At 33.8% G+C, this 9,582-nt stretch overlaps 1 non-coding gene across 1 annotated transcript; it reads right to left on the reverse strand.

Annotated features, from left to right (window-relative positions):
• Positions 1-8,311: 8,311 nt before the first annotated feature.
• On the reverse strand, positions 8,312-8,418 carry LOC121229827 (small nucleolar RNA R71). The gene has a single exon (XR_005927782.1). It is a non-coding gene; the product is annotated as a small nucleolar RNA R71 (small nucleolar RNA).
• Positions 8,419-9,582: the final 1,164 nt, after the last annotated feature.

The following is a 9,582-nucleotide window of genomic DNA, read 5'->3' on the forward strand; positions in this document are numbered from 1 at the left end:
AAATAAGGATTAAATTGTAAGAATTTTATTTCCTGACCCTAAGGATGAAATCGTCATTAATTAAAAGTTTAGGGGCAAAATGGTAATTTTTCCTAGAGCATTAATTAAATGCATTAGAATATGAAATGAATGAAAATGATGATCAAATTTATTTATAAAGATCCGGACGACTCAAATATGAGACTTGATCGTGGAAAAGAAAAGATATCAGATTAATGAAATTATAAACACAAACAAGTAATGAGGTAAGTTTGTGTAACCTGAATTGTATTTTAAATACTTGAAAAATGTGGTTATGTGATCAAAGTATGATTTGAATGTTCAATTCATGATAATTGATGAAATATTGCTAATACTCGATATAAATTGAAAATAAATCCCGGTTGAATGAAAGGAAAATTCGATGGATCTCTGAAAAGGAATTGACGGTAAAAAGGATCTAGCCCGGACGGGTGATCCTATTCTGATATAGCCCTCTCGAAGAATACGTGTAAAATGGATTTAGCCCGGACGGGTAATCCAAATTAGGGTCTGAATTTAGCCTGGACTGGTAATTCAGACCAAGCTCATTAGAGTAATTGTCGTTACAGGGGATTCAGCCTGGACTGGTAATCTCGACAATACTCTATGAGTTTATATTACAGGGGATTTAGCCTGGACTGGTAATCCCACTGTAAGGATAAGGTTCGCGGGAGTGTGCTCTCTGATATGAAATGTGTAAGAACATGGTTGAAAGATACCATGGCAACCTGATATGAAATGTGTAAGACCATGGTCGAAAGATACCATGGCAACCTGATATGAAATGTGTAAGACCATGGTTGAAAGATACCATGGCAACATGATATGAAATGGATAAGACCATGGTTGAAAGATACCATGGCAACGTGACATGAAAAGAATAAGATCATGGTTGAAAGATACCATGGCAACATGACAGAAAATGAGTAAGACCATAGTTGAAAGACACTATGGCATCATGTCAAAGATAAATAAGACCGTGGATGGGAGACGCTATGACATCTATTGAACAATTGATATTCAGGTGATACATATCAGATGACGAATGGTTATATGAAATGGTTGTGTGAAATGTTTACAAGAACTGGTCGTATGGATATATATGTACAAAATAGTTGTATGAAATAATTATGAAGATAGATAAACGAAATAAGTATAAGTACATGGAATATAATTTATGTTAAGTTTTATATAAACTATTACTGGAATAAATATACATAAAATATATGGAAATGATGGAGCATGAAATATTGATATAATGAAATGAATGATATATGCTTATGAAGAAACGGTAAGAGCATGGTATGTTTCATGACATGTACATATATGATTATCTTTGATATGTTGATACAAGGAAATTATGTAAGTTGAGACTATTATTAAACTCAAGTGCGATATGTCGAGAAAATAAGTATATCAATGTTGAATTTAGATGAAATATGTGCAAGTATACTAACAATGATGTTGATTGACGCTTAGACAAGTGCCAAGCTATTGATTGAATGGTAACATGTTTAATTATAAGGAGCATTCAAATAGTAAGTACTTAGATGAAAATAAAATTTAAGATTTTGCGAAATTTTTTTCTATGATCTCGATTTAATTCTGGTTGGTTTCTAATGTATGTTTGGGGCTTCTAGGGCCCAATAGAGAGACGTTATGATTATTTTCAAAATATGAATAATAAATGACTCAGAATTATCTGAAAATATTCAGTAAACTCCAGTAATACCTCGTACCCTATTCCAGCAATGGATACGGGTAGGGGGTATTACATGATACATATTACCTAAATATCAATTGTTCAACAGATGTCATAGCGTCTCCCATCCACAGTCTTATTTATCTTCGACATAATGCCATAGTGTCTTCCAATTATGGTCTTATTCATTTCTATCTTTCAACCATGGTATTATTCATTTCTTGTCATGTTGCTATGGTATCTTTCAACCGTGGTCTTATTCATTTTCTGTCATGTTTCTATGGTATCTTTCAACCGTGGTCTTATTCATTTTCTGTCATGTTGTCATAGTATCTTTCAACCATGGTCTTATTCATTTTCTGTCATGTTGCCATGGTATCTTTCAACCATGGTCTTATTAATTTTCTATCATGTTGCCATGGTATCTTTCAACCATGGTCTTATTCATTTCTCGTCATATTGCCATAGCATCTTTCAACTATGATCTTACATATCTAAATCGTGATGCCATAACGTCTTTCAGCTATGGTCTTACTCGTCTGAATCGCAATGCCATATCGTCTTTCAGCTATGGTCTTACTCGTTTCTGGTATGATGCCATAGTCCAACTATGGTCTTACACATGTATTGCCATGGTCTTATACTCGTAGTGCCATATCCCAGATATGGTCTTATCATTAGGATGTCGTAGCTTAGCTATGGTCTTACACATATATTGCCATGGTCCAGCCATGGTCTTATCCGTCATTTCATCACTGATCACTAAACGATCATATTCAATTCAACGTTCTGCTCAATTTGAACTTTTGATCCGATTTCCATAATTTAATAATATTCATAATTCAATAGCAAACATATGAAATAATACATTATATCATTCCTAATTTAACAAAATATCATGAAAGTTCAACCATATGAACTTACCTGACTAAATTGCATAAATACCAAGATTTAGGGGTATTTTAGTAATTTTTCATTTTCATCGATTTGCCATTTGATCTTGATCTAAATTAATAATTTCATTCAATTTATTAACTTAGACAATAAAACAATTTATTTCATGCAATTTGATCATTTTTGACATTTTTACAAAATTACCTTTTAAACTTTTACTTTTATTCAATTTAGCCCCTGAATTTAAAGCATGCAAATCCATTTTAAATGTAAGCCCTTACCAACTAAATATTCATATATTTATTTTCCTCCTCCTCCTCTCCATTCCACATCCTTAACATATATAACATGCTTATATGTAACATTATCTATAATTTTACTATTTACTTATATGTTCATTCAAAGTTGTCCACTTGAGTCATAGTCACTAAATTATTTATATCTTGAGCTACAGATTTCCAAATTAAGATCTACTTGATTTTCATGAAACTAGACTCAAATAAATTTCTACCATAAAATTTTTAGAATTTATAATTTATCCAATAAGCATAGTAAAATCTTCAAATTTATCTCTGTTCTGCTGTTTGACAGCTTCAACCTTTCTTTACTAAAAATTAATTATCTCTTAGTACGGGATTCGGATGATGTTTCTGTTTGTTTATATTGAAAATAGACTCATTAGTATTTAAACATATAAATTTAATATCCTAATTATTTTTCTCCAATTTTTTATGATTTTCCAAAGTCAGAACAGGGGAACCCGAAATCATTCTGACCTTGTCTCACATAAATTGTTATATCTCACAATCTACAATTCTGTTACTTATATCATTTCTTCTATGTGAAACTAGACTCAATAATATTTAATTTCATACATTATTTAACCTCTAATTCGAACTATACAATTTTTGGTGAATTTCCAAAATTAGACTACTGCTGCTACCCAAAACTATTTTAGTGCAAAATGTTGATTACTAAGTTTATAACATCCTTATTCCCTTTCTCTATAATATTTCTCATTACTTTCTCTTACTTCCCTTCACTAACATATCAAGAAAATAAAACCTTATATAAGAAAACTCTACTATAACATCATTTTCATGCTTTTTCAATAATAACAAACTTAAAAATATATTGAAATCTTCAAGTTCTTACCTTGTCCTATTGATTTCAATCTTTAACTTGATTTTTCTCTCTCCTCCAGCTTCTATTTCTTGAATCTAACTTGATATTCTAGCTCCCCATAGTCTCCTTGTCATCTTTCTCTCTTGATGGCTATGGAAATTCTTTTGATTTCAAAGTGAAAATTGTGAATTTTTGGTGAAAGGACCAAATTGTAAAGAAAAGAAATTTTCTTTTCTTTTCTTCTTGTTAAATATGACTCCTATTTTCAGTAAAATTTAATAAATAATCTTCTAGTTAAACTCTATTTATTTATTTCAATTAAACTCTGATTAGTCTAGATTATTTTATTATTATTTGACCAATGAATTTAGCCTATAAATAAGCCCTTTTACAATCTTAGAAAAAAACCCCATTAGAGATTAGAACTCATGACACATTTAGAGAATTTTGTGTTTACGTTTTGAGGGTCCTTTGTTTTTCGATTTTTGAAGTTTAGTTTTTTATTTCCATCTTTTGTACTCTTCGTTCTTTTGCCAATTACAGTAAAATTATCTTTGCCCGTGGTTTTTTATCCTCTTTGAAGGGGTTTTTCCACATTAAATTTGTGTGTTCAATTTCTCAATTTATTCTGCTATTTTTCTTGTTCGTTGCTTAACCAGGTTGATCCTAACACGTGGTTTCAAAGCTAGTTCAATTTTGATAGATCAGTTTATTCAGAGATGGCAACAACAAGGTTTGAAATTGAGAAGTTCGATGGTGAGACAAATTTCCATTTGTGGCAAGTTCAGATGATGGAGATTCTAGTTCAATCCGGCTTGAAAAAGGTTGTTACCGAGAAAAAGCTTGAGAATCTAAATAAAACAAAATGGGAAGAGCTTGATGAAAAGGCTTTGTCTGCAATCCAGTTGTGTCTCGCAAATACGGTATTGCAGGAGGTATTGATGGAGAAGAGCTCATCCACCTTGTGGAAAAGGTTAGAAACTCTTTATGCGACTAAGTCTTTGGCTAATTATTTAGTGTTAAAACAACGCCTATTTACGTTTCGCATGAACGAAGGTGAGCCTCTTAGAGATCACATCAGTCAATTCATTACTCTTTTAAATGATTTAAAGAATGTAGAGGTTCATATTGACGATGAAGATCAAGCTATGCTATTATTGTGCTCTTTACCCCCTTCATACAAGTCTTTCAGGGAGACCCTGATTTATGGCAGAGACAAACTTTTGTTCGATGATGTGAAGGGTCATTTGCTGAGTACAAACAAACTCAACAATGAGTTTCATTTGGATAGCATGACAGATAGGCAAGCTTCCGTTTTGGTAGCGTCAAAGAAACAAGGCAAAAGGTGTCGCTATTGTGAATAGTTAGGTCACGTCAAAGCAGATTGTTATAAACTGCGAAATACAAAAGCTGTTGAGAGTAACGAGAAAGATGTATCTGGTGCTAATTTGGCCGATGAAAACGGTGATGATTTCTTGTTAGCATCAACGAGCGATAACTCCAAGCTTACGTCCGAGTGGATCCTAGATTCAGGATGTTCTTTCCACATGTGTCCCAATAGAGAATGGTTCTCCACATACAGTTCGGTTGACGGTGGATTTGTGCATATGGGAAACGATTCATCTAGTAAGGTAATTGGTATTGGTACTGTTAAAATTACGATACACGATGGGACGATTATGACACTCTCAGATGTCAAGTATGTACCTGATTTACGAAAGAATCTCATTTCATTGAGTATTTTAGACTTGAAAGGATGCAAAATCAACATCAAGTTGAGCGGCATTAAAGTATCTCGTGGAGCTTTCGTTTTATTAAAAGGTAAAAGAACCTGCTGTCTTTATATTCTGGAAGGTTCTACAGTAACCGATAAAATCGGACGTCCCTTGTCCGTTATGGAGTCGAAGTCAACTCATTTGGAGCAGAGGCAACTTGGTCATAGGAGGGAAAAAGGTATGACCGTTTCGTTGAAGAGAGGTTCTCTTTTAGATACAGGTTTTGAAAAGTTAAGGCACTGTGTTCGTGAAAATCAGACTCGGGTTAGTTTTAATTTGGCAGTGTACAAGTCGAAGGTTAGAAATCTTCCAGTTTCTAAGCACAGATTCGACTCAATTAATTCCTTGCATAGTTCAAGATAGTCCAGTGGCGGGCTTTGGCAAAGATGGTGCTGTGTAAATATGAGTCAAGGTAGAGATTTGTTAAATATGACTCCTATTTTTAATCAAATTTAATAAATAATCTTCTAGTAAAACTCTGTTTATTTGTTTCAATTAAACTCTGATTAGTCTAGATTATTTTATTATTATTTGACCTATGAATTTAGCCTATAAATAGGCTCTTTTACAATTTAAAAAAATAAACACTCATTAGAGATTAGAACTCATAACACATTTAGAGAATTTTGTGTTTACGTTTTGAGGGCTCTTTTTTTCGGGTTTTTGGGGTTTAATTTTTTATCTCCATCTTTTGTACTCTTCGTTCTTTTGCTATTATAGTAAAATTATCTTTGCCCGTTGATAAACCATGATATATACATATTTTTACCCCATGCTTGGCATATTTTTGGATGAATTATCATAAGATTTAGTGAATTTGATGCAACTAATCCTTTAAAATCATGTTTTATACTTAGGTGAGCATAAGAAGGTGAAAAGAGCAAGAAACGGGCCAAAAACAGACAAAATGAGCTTATCTCAGTATTTCACACGACCTAGGCACTTTCACACGGGTAATCCACACGCCCGTGTGTGACACACGGTTAGGCCACACGCCCATGTGTAGTGACCGTGTCGACTAAAAACCAACTCAAAATTACACATGGCTTGAGAACCTTCACATGGGTATGGCACATGACCGTGTCCCTGTCGAGCCCAAGTCTAATTCTACTCGGAAAAGGTTAATTTTTAGGGTTTTAAGCATTCCAAAGTCTATATAAACACTCTAGAAGAGGATTAAAACGGGGGGACGAAAACCAGAAGGTAGAAAATATTCAAGGACAGTCATTGGAATCAACTCGGAAGCAAGAATTACTTCAAGACTGAATATCTCCATTCAATTTCTATCAAAGTTTTTGGGTTTCTTATGTTTTGTTATTTTCCTAATTTTGAGATGTTTTCCCCTATCGTTATGAACTAAATTCCCTAAATACCCAGGGAAGTTGAAACCTAAAATAGATTTTATTACTAATTGAATTATATGATAAATACTTATTCTTATTTTTAATTGTGAGATTTAATCCTTATTTTAATATTTTAGGATATTAATTCGGGTTTTGATGTGCTTATTTAGTGGAGCAAAAGTCCCTGTTTAAGAGTAGATCCTCCATAATTAAGCGGAGTTGCATGCAATCCTAGAGATAGGACGACATAAATCTGTCGGATTAGAGTCAAATCTAATAAGAGAATCCATAGGTTGAGTTAATACGACAATAGGGGTTTTAATTAGAAAGAGATTTCAATTAATCAACCTAGAGTTAGTTGTTTTTAGTTTCGAGAGAGATAATAACATAAATCAGGGACTTCTACGGATTAAGTCAAGTGAATAAATCGCCTAATTCAGAAGTAATAAGGGAAGTCTAGATGGATTCTTCCTTGGGTATTATCTTCTTCATCAGTTTTCCAAAAGTATTTTTCAACCTTCATCTCTGACGCATTCTTAGTTAATTAGATAATTAAGTTTAGTTTAGAAAACATCCTTTCAATTCTTAGGTTAGATAATAAAAAGATAGTAATTACTAGTACTTTTAGTCCTTGTGGATACGATATTTCCGGTCTCACCATAACTATACTTTTGTTCGATAGGTGCGCTTGCCTTAATCGAATTTTTAGTTAGTTTAGCGACCAACAAGTTTTTGGCGCTATTGCTGGGGACTAAGATATTAGGAACACTTAATTTCTAACTTTAGCCATTTTTATTTTTATTGCAATTTAATTTTGTTTTTATTTTAATTTCTAACTTTTCTTTTATTTACTTCTGGCAGGTTTTTATAGTTTATGACTAGAAGAAACCCGTCAGGACCTCTACTTTTTGATAGCGAAATTGAAAGCACAGCTCGTAGAAATCGTAGAGAAATAAGGCGAAGTTTACGATATATAGAGGAAGAGCACGAGGACGACACCACTAATACCGAGGAGATGACTAAAAATCAAAATAATCTGCTGCCTCCTATGGTTGCCACAAATCTAGTGAATCAGAATTTGCTCCTCGTACTATGTACAAATATGCTAAGCCTAATTTAACGGGGCTGAATTGAGTATTGTTAGACCTACAATTGCTGCAAATAATTTTGAACTGAAACCTAACACTATACAAATGATTCAAAAACTTGTTCAGTTTGATGGTTTACAGGATGAAGACCCAAATACTCATTTGGCCAACTTCTTAGAGTTCTGTGATACTTTCAAAATAAATCGCGTTTCTGATTATGTCATTCACCTTCGGTTATTTCCCTTTTCATTAAGGAATAAGGCTAAACAGTGGTTGAACTCGTTACCACGAGGGTTAATCACTACTTGGGAACAAATGACCGAAAAATTTTTACTTAAATATTTTCCGCCGGCAAAAATGGCTAAATTGAGGAATGATATCTCTTCTTTTGTGCAGATGAATTTAGAAACACTATATAATGCATGAGAGAGATACAAGGATTTGTTAAGAATGTGCCATCACCATGGGTTACCTTTATAGCCACAAGTTCAAACTTTCCACAATGGTTTGAACCCTTCAACTAGACAAATGGTTGATGCAGTGGCCGGTGGAACCTTAAATAACAAAACACCTGAGGAGGCTTATGAGTTTATTGAAGAGATGTCACTGAATAAGTATCAGTGGCAAGTTATGAGAACAAAGCCAACAAAATCAGCCGGTGTTTTCAACCTAGATGCAGTTACTATGATATCTAACCTGGTAGAACTCATAAATAAAAAGATTGATGGTTTATGTGTTTCTGCGCAGGTACATCCGGTGATGCAGTGCGATACAAATGGAGGAGGGATAAATAATCCAGAATGCCTAACCTACGATCATAGTACTATGAACGAACAAGTCCACTATATGGGTAACAATTCTAGACCACAGAATAATCCATATAGTAATACTTATAATGCAGGTTGGAGGAATCATCCCAACTTCTCTTGGGGTGGTCAAGGCAATCAAAGACCACAACCCCCTCTAGGATTTCAGCCAACTTACCAGCAAGAGAAAAAGCCGAACCTTGAAGAGATGCTAACAAAATCCATCTCGGTGTCAGAAACACATTTCCAAAACACCGAAACAGTGCTTAAAAATCAGTAAGTGTCAATTTAAGGTCTCGAGACTCAAATAGGTCAGCTTGCTAAGCTGATCTCAGAAAGGCCACAAGGTAGCTTGCCCAGCAACACCAAGGCTAATCCAAGAGAGCAGCTTCATGCGATTACTGTTCAATATGAAGAAGGGTTAGTTGAGTCCATACTAGAACTAATGCAAGAAACTATGGTAAGCCAAAACAAGGTGGACGAAAGCCAGAACAAATAAAAATCAGTAAGCAGAGAATACACACCTCGCGTGCCCTACCTTAAAGCGACAAAGAAAGATCGCACAGACGAACAATTCGGTAAATTTCTTAACATTTTAAAAAAGTTACATATTAACTTACCATTTATTGAAGCTCTTTCGCAGATGCCCAACTCATTAAAATTTTTAAAGGAGCTTCTGGCAAATAAACGAAAGTTAGAAGATTTGGCACAAGTGGAATTAAATGCAGTTTGCTCAGCAATTCTACAAAATAAACTACCCAACAAGTTAAAGGATCCAGGGAGTTTTACTATTCCTTGTTTAATAGATAGTTTAAATGTTGATAATAG

Source organism: Gossypium hirsutum, chromosome A05 (genome assembly GCF_007990345.1).
Source record: "Gossypium hirsutum isolate 1008001.06 chromosome A05, Gossypium_hirsutum_v2.1, whole genome shotgun sequence".
In the NCBI taxonomy this organism is placed as follows: domain Eukaryota; kingdom Viridiplantae; phylum Streptophyta; class Magnoliopsida; order Malvales; family Malvaceae; genus Gossypium; species Gossypium hirsutum.